Here is a 21,741-nt window from a genome sequence, read left to right as displayed (position 1 = left end):
GACAGCAAAGAACTTGGAAGAGCAGTTGAACGGAATGGGCAGTGCCTTGAAAGGAGGATATAAAATGAACATCAACAAAAGCAAAAGGAGGATAACGGAATGTAGTCGAATTAAATCGGGTGATGCTGAGGGAATTAGATTAGGAAGTGAGGCACTTAAAGTAGTAAAGGAGTTTTGCTATTTGGGGAGCAAATTAACTGATGATGCTCGAAGCAGAGAGGATATAAAATGTAGACTGGCAATGGCAAAAAAAGCGTTTCTGAAGAAGAGAAATTTGTTAACATCGAGTATAGATTTAAGTGTCAGGAAGTCGTTTCTGAATGTATTTGTATGGAGTGTAGCCATCCATCTATGGAAGTGAAACATAGACGATAAATAATTTGGACAAGAAGAGAATAGAAGCTTTCGATATGTGGCGCTACAGAATAATGCTGAAGATTAGATGGATAGATCACATAACTAATGAGGAGGTATTGAATAGAATTGGGGAGAAAAGGAGTTTGTGGCACAACTTGACAAGAAGAGGGGACCGGTTGGTAGGACATGTTCTGAGGCATCAAGGGATCACAAAGTTAGCACTGGAGGGCAGCGTGGAGGGTAAAAATCGTAGAGGGAGACCAAGAGATGAATACACTAAGCAGATTCAGAAGGATGTAGGTTGCAGTAACTACTGGGAGATCAAGACACTTTCACAGGATAGAATAGCATGGGAGCTGCATCAAATCAGTCTCAGGACTGAAGACCACAACAATAAGCAACATGTGCTTAGTCCCCTCTAGAAGTCCTAGAAGTTTGTAAAGGGAATTTCCGAACACCTTGTATAATATTTTATAGTACAAAGAAGTGCAAGTATAATAACCACGTTCAATCTAATATAGTCTATATTCTTCGTCAAGACTGTATAGGTGAATCACCTCCATCACAAAAGCATTGTCGTAACGTACTGGTCCTGCTATGATACTGGAACCCAGGGGAAGACGACTAATGACTCACTACTGTCTGATAATACACGTGCTTTGATTGTTGGAACCGCTGACTGTGGGAAGACTAATCTTGTTCTATTACTGTTAAAACACCCTGAGGGGATTCGTTTTGAGCATGCATATATATTTACAAAAGGTCTGTTTTAGTCCAGATACAGGCTATTATAGGAGACTTTACATGTTGTTGATGAAGTAACCCACCAAACATTTAGCGAAAGCAGTGACTTTCCACCAACTGAGAAAATAAAGCCGAAAATAGTATTTATAGCTGACGATGTGGTAGTAGAAGAACAGGATCAGATACGGAAACATTTTTATTTCAGTCAACGTATGCATGCTGATATTATGTATTTGAGCTAGGAATATTCCAGGATTATAAAGCAGCTGGTGAAAGCTGAAATCATGTACTTCAACAACACATACTCCAGGATTCCAGAGCAGTTGGGGAGGGATAATGCTAATATTATTGCACTGAAGCAGTACAATATGAATTTAAAATGTATGACTCAAGTGTATGTAATTATCGGCACGATGTCAATAAATTTGTGAGAATATATGGGGATTGCAGGAACCACAAACAGTATGACTCTCTGGTGGAAGACAGAAATGAGGAAACTGAGTAAATGTGGATACAGTCAAAAGTTGCTAGATTGTGATTGAAGGGTAGTGGACTTTATACAACTATGCTGTAGACTATGGACAAATTAGCACATGTGTCATGCAGTCGTTTCAAGGTTGTGAAGCTTAATCATCTACACGTCGACAGAAAAAAAGAGGCAATTAGCTCAAAGGTAATGGAACTGGGAAGTCCTATCGAGGTGTAGAGTGCCTGAATGCTAGAGTCCAGCAATGTGATCTGCACGTCTCTGAGAAAATTTAACAAGTCAAAACTAATGGATGTTTGTGGATACATCAAGACAAAATCAAGGCAGCTTGATTCCAATCATCACCAGTAGCCTCCGAGAATGTATAAGTTGTATGCTATCTCGAAAATGGTTTAGTATACGACATCATGTCGACAACAAAGCATAAGGGTTTCAAAGCGTGGATCGCTATTCGACGGCAATTCGACTGTTAAAATTAGGTTAGTTGCAAAGAGAACAGTCTCTCCAAGAAACGTTTAAACAAGTAACCAAAAGTCTCAAAAGGCTGTCGTGAACTATGGTTGGTTCAAATGGCTCTGAGCACTATGCGACTTAATTTCTGAGGTCATCAGTCGCCTAGGACTTAGAACTAATAGCACCTAACTAACCTAAGGACTTCACACACATCCACGCCCGAGGCAGGATTCGAACCTGCGACCGTAGCGGTCGCTCGGTTCAAAACTGTAGCGCCTAGAATCGCACGGCCACTCAGGCCGGCCATGAAATATGGATGGAGCAAAAGAACAGAAGAGTACGACGAAGCAGATGAAGAAGACGAAGAAAAATTAGAAGTAAACACTTTTACTGATTACGTTAATGGACACAACGATAGAGAGTTAGACACACCAAAACATTGTGACCACAGCCCACTGCGAGGTAGAATGTCGTCCGGTGGCGTTGCGGGCACACGACATGTTAAAAAAAAGTATATAATAGGATCAAATAAGGTTTGCGAATCGGTATATATACTGATATAGGAGATTTTGACAAAGATAGTATTATTGTTACGCAGAGGCTCTGAACGAGTATCTGGAAAACGGCGTAGTCTAGTACTATAGTAGCACGACAGTAAAACTACCACTGGGTAATAAGTTGTTGGACGTCCAAGACTTTTCACAGAGTATAGAATTTGGAGGCTTGCCTGATCTGTAACGCAGGACAGATGGCTATCTGTGGTATCTCTGCTGAAAGAGCACAATAGTGGTGAATGTGAAAGTGTTTCAGAACACACCATTCATCGTACACTGTTGAACAAGGAGTTTTGCAGCAGATGACCCCTACATGTTCACATATTGGCCCAACGACATCGTAAATTACAACTGCAGTCGTTACAGGATAATCGAGATTGGACCGTGAATCAATGGAGACGAGTCGCCTCGTCGGATGATACACGTCTTTGCTACACCAGGTCGATAGTCATTTTCACAAACGCTGCCATCCACACCAACAGCGGTTCTAAATGTGCACCACACTGACACAAGATGGTGGGAGAAGTATTATACTGTGGGAGATATTCTGCGGCGCTCGCATGGAACCTGGGCTAATAACCGAAGACACACGATAGCTGTACACCACCCGCACCCCTTCTTGTTCGACGTCTTCCCCGCCAACGATGTCATCTTCCACCAGGATAATTGCCCATGTCTCAAAGCCAGAACCATTATACAGGAGCCATTATAGAGGAGCATGACAGTGTGCTCATGTTGATGTTTTGGCCACGAAATTCGCTTGATGTGAATCCAGTGGAACCCACCTGTATACCTATCAGGTACCGTCATCACGTACACAAATTAGTAGCCCGTTATTTAAGGAAATTATGTGACTTGTGCACTGACATCTGATGCGATGTACCACTTAAAACCTACCTACAATCTGCTGAATCCATGATACGGAGATTTGGTGATGTATTGCTTTCCAAAGTTGGGCCAGCAAGTTATTAAGCATGTGGTTATAGCGTTTTGGGTCGTCAGTGTACATGGACTTAGCAAGGATGAAACATATGTACTAGGTACCCACCGTACATCTTTAACTAAGCATGCAACACAGATTAGAACACAAACTCTGAGAGATTGCCAGGTTTCTTAAAGCTAATACTCTACAAAACTTCAAAAAGTATGATAAGTATATACCAAAAAAGAAGTAAGCAAATGCTAAAATGTTACGTATAACAAACACAGACACAAAAGACAATGATACCAAAGAACGATTAAGGACACATGGTACTTTTCCGGCTAAATATTACGTAAAAGTCAACACCTATTTCTTTCTGGCACTGTTTATAATGTATGTGTTTAAGAGATTTTTTTGTTGCTATCAGGTAATGCAGCAGACTTTCTAAACAAATTAGAAGCATTTTGAAAATTTTTGAATCTGCTTAGGGTTATTAAAAAAGTAACAAGGAAATTGATGCAATTTCTTTTCCAAAACGCTTCCTCAAATTGAGGTACCATTTAATCCAATGTTATACGTTTGAAGGAGACCAAATTTTTACCACATATGCATGACATGAGGTCTGAGGTACTAGACCTATTTAATACCACCTATTATGTATATTACAACGATAAAACATATAACATTTTATATTTTAATTTTATAATTGTCTCCAACAAAAATGTTATTTTCCTATAATTTAGTTGATTCTCCAATAAAGCTTAGGTCTACCACATGAGTACGGACTATTGAAAGTTACAGAAAAAATTTAGAGCAATGCTTCATAAACTTTAGGAAATATTTGTACCTGAATTCAGAATAATACAACTTGCAGGAAATTGTGAATGAACATATGAGTCCAATTAAACTGTGCCTCAGAACATTTCTGAAGCATAGTGTTCATCCTGCAGCATTTCTTCATTTTCAAGCTTCCTCTTGGCATTCCTTTTAGCACTTTTTGCTTCTTTGGTAATTTGAAGAGCGAATCTTCCAGCTTCATGCACTTGTTGTCTGTCACATGCAAGCAACTGATCTTCCATATTAGAGCCACATTTTATGCTTAAATTTTTCATGACTTCCAACCTTCCTATCACTCCATCATTGAAACATGTCACTGCATCTAGTACACCAACTTTTAATGAGTTTAGTTCTACAAAAACGTATCTTTCCCATATCCAATGCGTGAAACTTTCATTTGTGTTCTGAGTGCCCCCATGAAGACATTTACTAAGCAAAACAGGGCCACTCAGGTCTCTAAAAATTGGTTTTATTTCATTCATGAAAGACTCAGGAAGAGAAAGCTTATGGTGGTATATTCGACCACTTTCATTTACTTTTTGGTAACCACACCAAGAATCTGCTCCAGGGCAAAGTCCGTGAAAAGGGTTTTCATCTGTGGACAACTTATGAAAGTAGGTGGCCCACACAGCTTACCTCATTGCTGTAACATCATTCAGAGATGCAGTTCGTCTAATGGCCAGTCCATAAAACTCTGAAGAAGGTCTATTTCAATTTCTGTCAATCTGTCTTGCCCAGATAGAGATTTTACATCAGATAGCAACTTTCCTTTCATTTCTCTTCATAGATTCCTCAATCTAACACCCGTTCTTTTTTACACATGTCAACAACACAACAGTTTTGTTATCACAGTATCACCATAAACACTGAACTCATTAATTGTATTGAAAGCTTTAGAGTCCCCATCGCCTAGGTACTTCGTGTATTTAAAGTTACAAACGGGCACCGACCTCTAAAATATTTTTAGAGCTCCATCACACTCCATACCTCTACTGTAACTACCATAATTCTCAGAACACTGATGCTCAATATGTCCTTCACTGTTACCATGGCAGGTGTGGCAGTACTTAGATAAGCACTCAACATCAACACTTTTTCCATTCTCCGGAGAAGTAGCACTTACAACAATATTCAAGGAACGATGTCCTCGACATTGCCATGTCCCATCAAGTGCAACAGCAATGTCCCTGGTTCCACTAATATTTACAGTTTCTTCTACTGTGCGTTTCATAGATGCCTTAGACACAACCGTCAAGGTACCTAAAAGTATTTTTATGTACTTGCTGAACCTACGTTGAGGAGGAGGAAGGTTCATCAAACCACAAAAAGTTTGAGTAGCCTTTTTTCCTTTCCCTATTCCACGCATTGCATACACTAACTTCAAATTCACATCATACGAATTATGCACAATGTTCGGAGTCATTTTCGAGGTATATTTATTGCAGGACCTACACAGAACAACTAATTTTGACGCTAAATCCTTCCTGCTACTTTGTTGCTCAGGTATTTCCGGAAAGCGTACACCACCACGTTGTTTACATTTCGCCACTTCATTCATCAAAGATGATAAGATGCCCACATCAGCAACAAGAAATCCACTACAAATAGCGTCATTGAATCACTAGGAGGTGAGCATGTGGGAGTTTCTTCCCTGAAGAACTGGTGCATAGATTACTTTCAACATTGTGGCTTGCTTTGTTTGTGAACTGGTTACAGCGGTATTTCCTTTTATTGAATTTCTTGATGCGTGGCATTATTCGTATTTATTGCACACTAAATGACATGTACTTCCACAAATATAAGTAGCACTTGGGCAACAAATATTGTGTAACATGTGAACAACCTTCTTCAGTGAAACAAAAGCAAATACTAGCAAAAAGAATCATATACAGACGCTAGAAACCTCTGCTGTTACCAACATATACAATGTATCATACGTATAATCCCTGGAAACAGAAAGTTCACATTTCTTTTCGGAATAATACTGGTTTCTGTAGCACAAATACATGACTGTAACTTTAAAATTTGGTATACATAGCTCATTTTTCATTTGAAGCCCTATAATGTATATATCAATGTAATCAGGAAAGACTATCAAATTTAATAAAGTTATAAAAAAATTTCGATTTTTCCACCATTTAAAAGTACCCTGTACCCTTAAAATGCTCTAAAAGTAAGGGATCCGATAGTATTATTTGATCAGTTTTAAAAGGTATATGTAACATAGGTTGAGAGGTGGCAGAAGCCCCGTCTCATATTTCTATCTTAGTCTGAGTAATTCGATTTTCTCTCTAATTGCATGTGGTGAAAAGTTGCTATTCCTTCACACGCGGACTTCCCACTCAGTGTCTCACGTCACCCAGGTGGTCCGGTGACAGCCGAGTTCTGCTGAGCGTGAAAGGGTTAAGCCGACGGGTGTGAGGGAGTCGAGTGGATGCTTTCAAGACGCCAACATTGTCATAAGAGCGGGAGCGACACGCCGAAAGGAGCCAGAAGGGGCGGCTGGGCTAGAAATTCCGTTACTTCGCAGAAACTTAGCGAAAACACTTTCTGGCGGGCTACCAGCGAGGCGTGGGAATGACTTGTGTTCCCAGGCAGTCTTGGTGAGCAAATTCCCGCGTTTTCTGCAAAATCGTCACTGTGATTGGCTTGCTCAGGGCATAGCTCCGTGACGTAGCAAACTCGGCGCAGAAATTGGCGCCAAGAATCTCCATTGGTGGAAAGGTAGTGCCTCGGCAATAGAGTGGAATTGTCCTCCGGTTTTTGAGTTGCTGATTGGAACGTTTAACCATGACCACTGTCGTGGGGGTGGGAATGTTCTGTGTTCGGCTTGTACGGGTGCTCTTGAAGGGAGTCGGCTCTCGCCTTTCGGTCGGAGTAGGTTACAAGTCTGAGCTCTCGCTGCTCTGGACAGCCTGCCTTCCGTTGGCTGTCTAATATACTTTTATTTGATTGTAACTGTTTGACGAAGTTGCTGAAGTTTCGACTTCAACGTAACTTCCCGAGTACAATTGGCAATTGAGCGTTCTGCGTACAAGCGGCCTATGTTGTCTGTCTTGAGCAGTTTGGGCTTAAGTTGACTGTATCGGAGTTACTGTGTGACTTTGCTTGTTAAAATCAATCACTGTACCATCAGTGATTGTGTGACGAGCCTTGTTCGTCTCCCTCAGAGGCGCATTTCTATTGATAGGAAGTCTTTAGTGTGGAACTACCAGACCAGCATAATTTGTTTCGAGCTATACTTGCGACATTATCATCACCACGACGGGACGTCGAAGCAACCAGCCATCGCTTCCGGTACGCCAGATCATGTCCTTGCAGTTAAGAAGACAGCTTGGTAATGTACGTCCGCAGCATCGGCAGATTAGGGAATTTGTTCTGTGATAATCAGAGCTCAGCAGAGCGCGCCTGTTCCCGTCTTTTCTTACGTGGTTCTGTCTTGGATGATCATTGTCTGAGTTCTCACTACTATGGCAGCAATTAATGTTGGGTTGGCTGGGTGTTTGTCTTAAGATTTGAGTTGCAAGGGATTGACTCCACATACCACTTCATCATAAATGTCACAAACTAGTTTATGGACAACTTCACCTTCATACCATTTATTTGAGTATCCAATTTGATCTAATTTGATGTATTGTAAATGTTTCATGTGTTTTGTTTATGATTTTGAGTTTAGTCATAATAAATCAAATTGTTATTTTGGACAGAACTTTCATTCTGTTAATCCATAGAGCAACCCTTTCATTTCTCACTGCGTTACTGAAACTTTCCTTTATTTAATTAATTTCTATCAAATTAAATTATTACAGATGCCAAACTCTTTTCTACTCCACTTGCAGGGTCGATTACAGTCAGTTCGGTTTCTTCTTAATCCATGTGCAACAGCAGAAGTAGGAGTTAGAAAAGGGGGGGCTTAGAGCATCATTTCCATATGAAGATTCGAGAAGAATTTAGTGTTAAATTCACTGCTAGCCCCGGCACCTCGCAAGGTGACGGCACTGGCACCCAGTGCAAAACACTGAACACTCTAAGTCTGGAGTGCATATACAATGTTGACCTAAATGAAATTATACAGTGTCTTGTTCTACCCACAGCATCAGCTTTAGCTGACAAATACAGCACACACAAATGAAATCATATCATTAATTTTAGAGCTTTGAGATAGATGGATCATCAAGTGACCATGGAGACCGTCGTTCATAAGCTTCAAGAGACTGTGAGCAAAACATTACAATATGAGGTTAGATGCCTTATGGAGAGAACCAGTGTTCCTGATGGAATAGGTTTCAAATCGAATAGGTTTCAAACCCATTTTAATAGCCATAGACATACAATGAAAAGTCGCCTGAGTTCTGTCTGTGATGGCAAAGACAGAAAATAGGGCTGCACAGGGGTCTGAACGTTTGCTCCAGACAGGGACAAATCGATATCATGACAATCTTCCAACCGACTATGGAGGTGAATTTTTCAATAGACATTGCAAGCTGGTGAAAAATGACACGACGTAAACCACTACTCAACATTCTCCCAAATGAAAGCAAGTATTGTGAAATGTTCGAGCAGGATAATTAAAAACCGCATGTGGATGAGATTTAATCATCAGAGGTCAAACAAATGGTTTGACATTCACAAATAATTAAAAGGTATAACCGAACTACACATCATAGATTAACATGAAACCTATTGATTTACATGACAATTGACTTCTAAGTACAGCATACAGTCATTTGCAGAAATTCAGTGTGAATGATGTGATATGTATTTCGAAACACAAAATTGAGTTTGAGAAGTCTTACCGACAGAACTTTTCAACATAGATATTAACAGTTTCCTAAGTGCAACGCACAAACCACAGAATTTACACCATAAAGCACAGTGAAAGTGAAGTGAGTGCTAAGCGTGTTTACACAGAGAAATTATAGAAAAGCTCTGAAGCACCTGAGTTTCTCATAGAGGGTGCTATATTTCGAGCGCATAAGGCTTTAATGAAGTGATTTGACTTCCCATCAAAGCCCAACAGATGGGTGAACGTTCACAATTTGGTAGACGAGTGTAACCAGGAACGTAAACCTCAAACCACACAGTGATATGACATGCGAACTAGGAAGCACATCACAGGTGCTGGTGATATTCTCGATAATTAGCATTGCATACATCTGAATACAAATACTGTGAACATGTAATGAAGCTTAAAAAGCGTCTAGCTCCTTCTGACAGGTGAATTAATATACTAGACAATACCTGCAAGGAGCGCGATATTGCTCATGCGGCACACAAGGATCGTCACATTACAGATCGAATATTAGCAAGTAAAGTCAAGCAAATATGTGGAAGAAAGAACACAGGCTTAGGAAAACTATTGATGCATATGTAGTTAGTAAAGGAGTGTGTACCAAACATGAATTGGGTGCCGGAATAAATTCCAAGGCAATTATGAGCTCAGATCATATACAAAAGGAGAAACATGTAGGGTGCTTAAAAAAATGCATCCAGTCAGTGGTGGTAGGGGCGAAAAGTGCCCTGAAGCGGAAAGAAGGAAGAAGAAGAAGTCGACTTAAAATGCCGAGGGTTCTGCCAATACTTAAAACGTCAGGTGGGATCATTCCATTCTTAAATACAGCTATCACAGAGTTATCATAAGTCCAGTCCTTCACCACAGGAGCTGCCACCGCGGTTCAAACAGTGAAGACTGTACAAAATACGGAGGGGCAAGTACAGGAAGCTAAAAGGAATAATAGCGCAATCGGGGCCATATCTGTCAGGAAAGGGCTATATTGAAAACAATGCAAGAAAGAAAGACACTGAGCTGTTTATATAATCCTAACTACACTGCCAGACAGACCACATACCAATAAAAATCTGCAAAAATTCATAAGAAAATTAAAAATCTCGAGATTTTGTGGGGTGTTTATGCCGAATGCAGTGCCAGAGACAATGTGCAAATTCGAGAAATTTGGTTAGTTAGTTACAAGTTCCTTAGATCATTTGAACAATTCTCTTATCGAAAAGATATGAAATGAGTCAGTTTCTAGGATATGTATACATGCTTACTGACAATGTTAATGAATACAATTATTTTGTAGTCCTACTACTGCAACCACACATAAAAATAAGACGGTTTTTTTTCCAACCAGATTTTAAATAGAAGTTCAGCTGTGGAGTAGAAGGATTTGTTCAGGAGATATTATCTCAAGTTAGGTTTGTAATTTGATCTGCTGTCTGTTAGACATTTTATGTTATTGGGCAATTGATCACAAATTTTTCGCTGTATATGAAACTCCTTTTTGAGCCACTGTCAGCTTTGACAATGGTTGATAATGGTTATTTTTCACTCTAGTGCTATACGTATGGACATACTTCTTCTTCTCAAACTGTCATGTATTATTTATGCAAAATTCGTTAGCAAATGTCTAAGCAGTGACAGCACATTTAAGTGCCTAGCTCATCGAAGAGGTACCTATATGACATCCTTAGGTGAACACCACATACTATTCTTAATTCTCGCTTTTGTGCAATCAGTACTTTCTTTCTAAGTGATGAGTTACCCTAGAAAATTATTCCGTAAGATATTATTGAGTGGAGATACACAAAATATGTTCAAAGACTGATGTATTTTATCTAAGATTAGCAGTTGTATTGTAAGGGGAAGAAACTTTTGGTTGGTCATGGCCTGGTTTCTCTGCTGTAGATGGGGGATGTGCTCAGCAGCTGATACAGGTCGATGTGAGGGTACAATACTTCTTTACTGCTTCTTTACTAATTTATTCAGCTTGGATTTCACCATGAAACTGGGCAGAAGTGTCTATGGTCCGGTATGTGAAGGAACTGAGGAAGTCTTTGATTTTCTCCATTCTGCCAGTACAGCCAGTCAAATATGTTCTTTTCTTCAGCACTGTAACACCCAGTGAGGTAAGTGCCGGTGATGCAGACAAGTGGGCAACTTATGCATCAGAGTGTTGACATGGTGCACTGACTCGGCTGTGGTGCGGACATCGCATTTGGCATGGATGCACTGTGAAGCTGGCAGAGGGTGGTATCAGCCAGCATAGTGGAAGATCAAGGTGCTGCCTAGAATCTGACTCTGAACTGTTGGCAAGCGATCCCAAAGAAATGGCAGCTGTTGGATTTCCGGGATGAGCAGATGGGCAGGGCTCCTGGCAGAGGCTGACTAATAGTGACAGTGCAGATGGACACAGACTGGGCATCATTTACCACCCAGCTGGTCGGAAAATGGCAGGCTGGTACAGCTGTGGTTAAATACTGCTTACATGTGCTCACAGTTGCGGAAGGTGCGACGTCAGAGGGTCACGTGAATTTATCTGGAGTAAAGGAAATGACTGTCTGTCATAAGTGGCAGTGGGTTGAGTTGCAGTTCTTCCAAAGCATGTCAACTAATCTTTCATCTGTGTGGATGGGATTGGGACACTTCTGCTCGCATACTACTTGCTTGAGAACGATTTTATGTATGTAATACATAGATGAAGCATTTGTCATAGATGTATAAATGACTGAGTGTTTGCAAAAATAGTGTATATTATTGTATATTATTTTATACAAGCTGTATGTGTTTGTATGATTGTGTATGTGTGGTGTTTCCCATCTTCCGGCTGTGTGTTGCTAGTCCCCCTTAACTATAGGTACTGTATATACACAGAAAAAACTTTACACACAAAAGAAAACAAAAAAGTATGTATGCAATATATATATATATATATATATATATATATATATATATATATATATATATATATATGAGTTTCTCTTCTATATCATAAATATATAAATCATCTTTTCGTTGCTGTACATAGAAACCATCTTTTAACCATCTTATTTTAAAAAATTATTTAGGCCCATACCAACTGCGTTAAAAAAGAAAAATTCCTGTCAATGAAAAACGATTAGTTATATTCCTGTTATTATTTACAAAAGAACCTAGTCCCTACAAATTAGCAACTTATTTGAAAAAAACATTACTATCCATAATGACCATTGCACAGCTGTATGCCACATGCCATAACAGCGCTCTGTGGGAAGGTATGGGGGCCAGTCGTTTGAGCTGATAGTGAGACACTACCTCCGTGGGTCTTACCTGCCCAGTGGAACTTTTGCCTCCCTGCCGCTGTATAGTGGAGGGACACTGTACAACACAGCTCACTGGCAGAGATGACTCATATTGTGTTTTGTTTGCTTTTGAATTATATTATGGGGTAATAAGAGAAATTTATTTTCTTATTGTTCTTTCTTTATTCTCTCTCTCTCTCTCTCTCTCTCTCTCTCTCTCTCTCTCTCTCTCTCACACACACACATACACACACACACACACACACACACACACACACACACACACACAGACAGACACTTTTTTATCACGGACATGGATCTTGCCGTTGGTGGGGAGCGACACAGATAGCCGTACCATAGGTGCAACCACAATGGAGGGGTATCTGTTGAGAGACCAGACAAACGTGTGGTTCCTGAGGAGGGGCAGGAGCCTTTTCAGTAGTTGCAGGTGCAACAGTCTGGATGATTGACTGATATGGCCTTGTAACACTAGCCAAAAAGACCTGGCTGTGCTGGTACTGTGAAGGGGTGAAAGAAAGGGCAAACTACAGCCGTAATTTTGGCCCAGGGCATGCAGCTTTACTGTATGGTTAAATGATGATGGTGTCCTCTTGGGTAAAATATTACAGAGGTAAAATAGTCCCCCATTCGGACTCAAGAGGACGTAGTTATCTGAAGAAAGAAAACTGGCGTTCTACGGATCGGAGCGTGGAATGTCAGATCCCTTAATCGAGCAGGTACGTTAGAAAATTTAAAAAGGGAAATGGATAGGTTAAAGTTAGATATAGTGGGAATTAGTGAATTTCGGTGGCAGGAGGAACAAGACTTTTTGTCAGGTGAATACAGGTTTATAAATATAAAATCAAGTAGGGGTAATGCAGGAGTAGGTTTAACAATGCATGAAAAAATAGGAATCCCGGTAAGCTACTACAAACAGTATAGCAAACGCATTATTGTGGCCAAGATAGACACGAAGCCCACGCCTACTACAGTAGTACAAGTTTATATGCCAGCTAGCTCCGCAGATGAAGAAGAGATTCATGAAATGTATGATGATGTAGACGAAATTATTCAGATAGTGTAGGGAGATGAAAATTTAATAATCATGGGGGACTGGAATTCGATAGTAGGGAAAGGAAGAGAAGGAAAAGTAGTATGTGAATATGGCATGGGGGTAAGAAATGAAAGAGGAAGCTGCCTGGTAGAATTTTGCTCTGAGCATAACTTAATTATAGCTAACACTTGGTTCCAGAATCATGAAAGAAGGTTGTATACATGGAAGAGGCATGGAGATACTGGAAGGTTTCAGATAGATTATATAATGGTAAGACAGAGATTTAGGAAACTGGTTTTAAATTTTAACATTTCCAGAGGCAGATGTTGATTGTGACCACAGTCAGTTGGTTATGAACTGTAGATTAAAACTAAAGAAACTGTAAAAAAGTTGGAATTTAAGGACATAGGATCTGAATAAACTTAAAGAACCAGAGGTTGTAGAGAGTTTCAGGGAGAGCATCAGCACACGATTGACAGGAATGGGGGAAACAAATGCAGTAGAAGATTGGGTAGCTTTGAGGGATGAAATAGTGAAGGCAGCAGAGGATCAAGTAGGTAAAAAGACGAGGGCTCGTAGAAATCCTTGGATAACAGAAAATATATTGAATGTAATTGATGAAAGGAGAAAATATAAAAATGCAGTAAATGAAGCAGGCAAAAAGGAATACGAATGTCTCAAAAGTGAGATCGACAGGAAGTGCAAAATGGCTAAGCAGGGATGGCTACAGGACAAATGCAAGGATCTAGAGGCATATCTAACTAGGGGAATAGTACTGCCTACAGGAAAATTAGAGAGACCTTTGGAGAAAAGAGAACCACTTGTATGAATATCGAGAGCTCAGATGGAAACACAGTTCTAAGCAAGGAAGGGAAAGCAGAAAGGTGGAAAGAGTATACAGAGGGTCAATACAAGGGCTATGTACTTGAGGTCAATATTATGTAAACGGAAGATGAAAAAGTAGATGACGTTGAAATGGGACATGTGATACTGCGTGAGGCATTTGACAGAACAATGAAAGATCTAAGTCGAAAGAAGGACCTGGGAGTAGACAACATTCCGTAAGAACTACTGACAGCCTTCGGAGAACCAGCCGTGACAAAACTCTACCATCTGGTGAGCAAGATGTATGAGACAGGCGAAATACCATCAGACTTCAAGAAGAATATAATAATTCCAATCCCAAAGAAAGTAGGTGCTGATGGACGTGAAAATTACAGAACTATCAATTTAATAAGTCACCCCCGCAAAATACTAACGCAAATTCCTTACAGACGAATGGAAAAACTCTCAGAAGCCGACCTCGGAAATGTAGGAACATGTGAGGCAATACTGACCGTACGACTTATCTTAGAAGATAGATTAAGGAAAGGCAAACCTACATTTCTAGCATTTGTAGAGTTAGAGAAAGGTTTTGACAATGTTGACTGGAATACTCTCTTTCAAATTCTGAAGGTGGTAGGGTTAAAATATATGGAAGGAAAGGCTATTTACAATTTGTAGAGAAACCAAATGGCAGTTATGAAAGTTGAGGGGCACGAAAGGAAACCAGTGGTTGGGAAGGGAGTGAGACTGGGTTGTAGCCGATCCTCGATGTTATTCAATCTGTATTTTGAGCAAGCAGTAAAGGACACAAAAGAAAAATTGGAAGTAGGAATTAAAATCCACGGAGAAGAAATAAAATCTTTGGGGTTCGCCAATGACATTGTAATTCTGTCAGAGACAGAAAAGCACCTGGAAGAGCAGTTGAACGGAATGGACAGTGTCTTGAAAAGAGGGTATAAGATGAACATCAACAAAAGCGAAACGAGGATAATGGAATGTAGTCGAATTATGTCGGGTGATGCTGAGGGAATTAGATTAGGAAACGAGAGACTAAAAGTAGTAAAAGAGTTTTGCTATTTGGGAAGCAAAATAATTGGTGATGGTCGAAGTAGAGATAATATAAAATGTAGTCTGGCAATGGTAAGGAAAGCGTTTCTGAAGAAGAGAAATTTGTTAACATCGAGTATAGATTTAAGTGCTAGGAAGTCGTGTTTGAAAGTATTTGTATGGAGTGTAGCCATGTATGGAAGTGAAACATGTACGATAAATAGTTTGACAAGAAGAGCATAGAAGCTTTCGAAATGTGGTGCTACAGAAGAATGCTGAAGATTTGATGGGTAGATCACATAACTAATGAGGAGGTATTGAATAGAACTGGGGAGAAGAGAAATTTGTGGCACAACTTGACTAGGAGAAGGGATCGGTTGGTAGGACATGTTCTGAGGCATTAAGTGATCACCAATTTAGTATTGGAGCGCAACGTAGAGGATAAAAATTGTAGAGGGAGACCAAGAGATGAATACACTAAGCAGATTCAGAGGGATGTAGGTTGCAGTAGGTACTGGGAGATGAAGAAGATTGCACGGGATACAGTAGCACGGAGAGCAGCATCAAACAAGTCTCTGCACTGAAGACCGGCTAATTACATGTGTAAGGGATGATGAGTACCTCAAAAACATGGGGAACTGGAAGGGATGGGAATGGAAGCCAAAGACGCAGGAGACTGCGGGTTTGATATTAGGAAAGAAATCACAGCAGAGGCGGCATACTTGGAAATGATCTGTAGACACGCTAAGATTCCGTCTGGATGAGGTCATGGTGGCACAGAGATTCCAAAATAAGGTACTGGATTGTAAAGCGTACTCAAGAGCCAACATAGACTCAGAACACCATTTAGTAACAACGACGAAAAGGTTTGAAAGAATCAACCAAAAGGGTCTTGGGGAAAAATTTGAGATACTGAAGTACTGAGGAGACATCTGTAAAGAGGACAATCCCAAAATTTGGAGGGACAAGAATCGCTTCAAAGAGGAGAAGTTTGAAGAATCCTTGAGTAACAGAGAAATGCTTCTGTTGACCGACAAAAGAAGGAAGTGCAAATATGTTGAGAAACAGACAAGAATTCAGCAATTTCAGTCTTAGGAACGAAATAAACAGTAACTGCAGGGATACCTAGGAGAAATTGCTGCAGGAAAGATGTGAGGAAAACGATAAAGAAATACATATTAGAAGGATTGCATCAGCAAACTGTGACTCCATGGCTTCACCAGTCGCGATGTACTATTCCTGTGTCTTCAGCAGTTCATCGCAACTGGTGAAGCCATGGCGTCACAGTGTGACGATCTCAAAGCGGGAAAAGCTGCTGCAGGCTGTTGAACAAGAGAGAGTATTTAGGGCGAAAGAACATTGTTTCAGTGAATTTATATAGCGAAATACGCTTGCCAGCATACTTAAATGTAAAAGATGCGACTTGTTACAGATTCAGAAGGGTGTATAAGAGGACAGGAAAACTAAGGAAAACGAAGTCATCACTGCACAGGAGCAATTCTCAGACGATCTGGCCTGTCACAGTGTCGGATGTGACATTTCTACCACTGGAGGAATACAAACCAGATGGTTTACGTATATATCACAACAAATCAGACCGTCGCCCTCAAATGTATATTGTATTGAGCTCTATCCACATGCGTACCAAATCCCATGCGACAGTCTATGCCAGCTCATGATTATGAGATGGAGACCTCTTACTATAATAAATGAAACAGCCATTCACCATCCACAGTCTTTCTCTCCAGCAGCTGCAGATTTCCAGCTGACCTGAGGTCTTCACGACGCCAGCGATGTCTCTGCCCAGCTGGATCGCCTGTTGGGTGATAACTTCCCATTGTTAGCCACATTCCTGATATGTTGTGAATTCGAGAAATGGCGCTCCATCCTGTTTTGGCAGCAACGTATTGACCTGCCATGATAGGGGATGTCCCTACCATTACATTTTGGTGTCAAGAGTTTATCATCAGCAACAGCTGAGAGAACGATGAAGCTGCGGCATCATCACCAGATTCAGTTTGCAGTTTTGATGATGTGATAAGAGAACTTATTTTTCTGGCAATCTTCTGTTGCATTGCTTGAACATGGGAGGCAGAATTAATCGCTATAGGAATCTGCATGTGGAGTTTGTGAAGACAGGAGGACCTGTGAATTTGTCTGAGTTTAAGGATAATACTAGAGAAGACTGTATGTGGCACACGATAGGCAACCAGTGCGATCTGTCAGGCCGCAGTTTGCCTTGTGTTCAGTCAGTGCTCGTGACTTATAGTACGTGGCGGCGCTGTGAGTATGATTCACACCAGGTTCAGAGTCGACATGGTTAAATATTCGTCTCGAGAACTAAGAGAATTTTCTGTTGTTATATTTGAGTTCATGCAGTGGCTGTGATTGTTTTCTTGTTAATGTGCACCTTTTTGTAATGTATTTTTTGGTTGTGAAGTTTTTACGACTACCAGAGTCACAAATATGAGCATCAGTGACTCAGAAATAAATTGATTCTTTGGTGAAACCGGTAGCAATTGAGTTTGGATAACATAAGTAAGTGTGTACTTTGTAGATAGAACATGTGAGTATACCTTATGAGTTAGAGGTACTAAACGAAAGAAAAACTTCATCGAATGTAGTCTCACATGTACTATATTCGATTGCGGCAAGTCAGATTACACCTTTCTCGGGCAAGACAATGGAGAATGTGTAAAAGTTCATAGATAATTTGCAAGCTGCCATGCGACAGGGCGGCTCGACAGACAGAGTACTGTGACAGATGGCCAAATTACAATTGGTGAGCGAGGTAAAAGCTATGGGATACATTTTGAGGAGTTTAATAAAGCTTGTACATGCGACCAGCTCAAGAAATGGCTTGTGCCGCACTACCACAAGCAGAACGATAGCAGATTCTTCCGGGAATACCTCACGGTAGTAACCCATAAACGGAATGTATCAGTAGAGACGCTTCTGGATGGGGTTAGGAAAATGAATATACAAACCTGTGAAATAATGGTAAATAAGAAGGTAGGGAAAGTTATACTGTAAGAGCCTGAAAACAGAGTGTGCTGTCCTTAGATTAGTTAGGTTTAAGTAGTTCTAAGTTCTAGGGGACTGATGACCATAGATGTTAAGTCCCATAGTGCTCAGAGCCATTTGAACCATTTGAAAACAGAGTGCCAGGTATTTTTAGGAGGCTTCAATACACGTCGATGAGAGAACTGATGGAAAATCCAAAACATATGGCTACTACCATCAGGGCAGCTACACAGTTAGAGGAAGAAGACATAGCGTCACAAGTGAAGCACAAACGAGGGGTGTTCTCTACGGCTATAAACTGTTACAGCTGTGGGTGTATGGGTCACAATCCGATACAGTGCTATGAGTGTAGAGTGGAGGCAAACAACACATGGGATTGTAGGAACAGAAAAATAATGGACATGGGTGTGGCAGAGGATTATTGAACACCAACAAGGGTTCTGAAACTGCTAGACGACCTTCTTCCCAATTAAATTCAGTAATGGAAAGACGTGTGGCAAGATGGAGTGTTGCTTAATTGGCGTTGTAAATGGGACAGAACATGCGTTTTTGTTAGGCATGGGGCCTCATGTGTCACTGGCGAGTCCGGAACTCTTCTGTAGGAGGAAACTGAATTAATTTCTTTGAAGGTTACGCCGAGTAGGAGACAATTACTTTTCAGTACTTGGTTCAACGTTGCTCAGTTATATCACGCAAAAACTGGTCTTTCACAGCGTATTGTGGAACTCAGTGGGACATTGTTACAGTGAGGAAAGACCTTTCCAAATAACACAGTTGTGCAAGGTTATCCCGGCATTAGGGTAGGACGAAATAAACTGTGAACAGTATCATGGACGCTTAGTCCGCATGGTAAAGTGCCATAAGCATAGGGAAAGGACTCTGGATGAGAGTGGATACTGACCTACCAAGCGTAAAATAACAGAGTAGAACACAAACGTACTTGGGCCTTCGATACAGCTCTGGGACTTGAGTATTTACCATTGCCAGACAGTTCCCCTGCCAGCATAGAAACTCAGCATATCATATTCCAAATATAACGGAAACCTTAGGTAACTTGGAACAATGATAATACTTTTCCACTATGAATCTGAAACGTGGTTACTACCAGTTAGAGGTACTGCAACAGAACTGACTGAAGACCGCATTTACCATCTCCTAAGAGTGTTACGAATACTGACGGATATTATTTGGGCTTAGGAATGCCATGACCACATTTAATGATTATTAGGTGGAGTGTTGAAAGGACTGAAGCCACGACACTGTATGATATACTTAGATGGGATTATTGTTGTTCACAGGGCTCTGAAGGAGCACACACAGCAGATAGAAGAAATGTTCAAAAGTTTGTGTGTGGCATACTTAATACTGAGTATTAGGAAGAAACACTTTGCGATGGTACATGTGAACTATTTAGCCATGTGGCTAGCTAAAACAGCATTAAGACTGACCAAAGACTGATAAATGCAGTGCCTGTTTTCTTGCCACTACTAACTGTGGATGCTATGAAACGTCCCCTCAGAAAAATTATACATGACTGTGGTTAAACTGACACACAATATTTTTTTAGCGCAACGTAATCTGACTTTCAGTAATCCCTACAAGAGAATGGCCCTGACTAAATTAACCTATACGTTTCACAAATCACTTACCTCACAAAAATCTTCGTTACTCGAACTACTGCAATACAGCGAGCGCTACTACTGCCAGCTAAATAAAAGATTCAAACTGCGGAAGGCACTAACTACTGATAGGCGTAGTTAACAAATGAAAGATTTTAATAGAGAACAAACAATGTATTTACCTTAATAGTCTTAAATATATAGCAGCTCATGACATCCATTCTTACAAATGTACTGTTTCTGATGGACACACCTCCAGATTATCCATTCTCAAAAATCCGCCATCTCACTTCCCCACATCCACCACTGCTGGCGGCTCGCCTCCAACTGCGCAACGCTACGCGCTGTTAACATCCAGCTGCCGAACACTACAATGGCAGACAACAATGCAAACTAGCCACAGACTGCACACAGCGCAGCCAGTGATTTTCATACGGAGCGCTACGTGGCGTTACCAGTATAAAAACCTAAACAGCCAACTTACATAGCCCCCATGGTCCCCACATAAAATTTTACAAATTATTTTGGGCACTGCCCAATACATATTTGTTAAAAATTTTTCATAATTACACTAACAGAGAAATCAAAGGCACACACTTATTGATACAATGTTGATCAGAAGCTAAAATTTTCTCACAGTCCATAAAGACAGTCCTGATCGTTCATCACAGTAAAATTGTCTCAAAGCAGTAAAAGAGAATGCACACGGAAGTAGTGGATTTCCATGCAGTCTTGAAGAAGCAGTGTGGTCCTTCCAACGGAAAGACAGTGCTGACTGTTGACGTGCAGACTGGTAATAGGCCACAACAGAGCAAACCCACAGCAGAGTCAGTCAAAGTTTTGAAGAATATTCGTAGGTAGGTCATGACAGAGCAGACCACTGTAGTCCTGGTAGAGATTACGGTATTGGTGGGCCACCAGAGGTGCAGACCCAGTGCAGTCATTGTAGACATAATGGTATTGGTGGACCATCAAAGATGCAGACCCACTGTAGTACTTGTAGAGACGGCCAGCAGTCATCTGTTGCGACTGTGCACAATAACCATCGAAGTGTCTTGTGGAGAATATAGCAAGTCCATAAACCACCACTTGTGCACTCACAAAGTTTTTGGAATTGTCCTTAAAAGTCTTGCAGACAATATAGCAAGTCCGTAAACCACCACTTGTGCACTCCTAAAGTTTCTGGAATTGTCCTTAGAAGTCTTGCAGACAATATAAGCAAGTCCATAAACCACCACTTGTGCACTCACAAAGTTTTTGGAATTGTCCTTAGAACCAGCAATGCCGTTAATCAGTCCCTTGCTGAATTATTGACACACGTCCAAACACTAACAGTCCCTACTTCTCACCTGTTTTGCATATACTATGACCATCAGAAATTTGATGAACTGGTGTCAATTCCAATTTTATAACATGAGAATACAATAACAAAGGTACAAAATACATTATTAAAGAACATAACAATACAGATAAATTTGTAGCAGTACAGGCCTTACAAAAGAATAGAAATAAACATATACATCAGTGTTACAGGAATTACAGGAATTATGACATAAGTAAATACATAATAGATCAGAATAACTTTTGAAAGACCACCTTCACACATGAGCATTAAAACAAAACAGGATAAATAATGTCTAAACATCTTTACAAAGTAAATAACATATTATCAGAAAAATTCTACAATGTAACTCTCATCAGATAATGACATGAAGAAAGGAAGAACACAAATACCAAAGGATACACAAACACATAGT

This window comes from Schistocerca serialis, chromosome 6, assembly GCF_023864345.2.
Source record: "Schistocerca serialis cubense isolate TAMUIC-IGC-003099 chromosome 6, iqSchSeri2.2, whole genome shotgun sequence".
NCBI lineage: Eukaryota > Metazoa > Arthropoda > Insecta > Orthoptera > Acrididae > Schistocerca > Schistocerca serialis.
The sequence above is the reverse complement of the archived record's forward strand: the minus strand, read 5'-3'. Positions refer to the sequence as shown.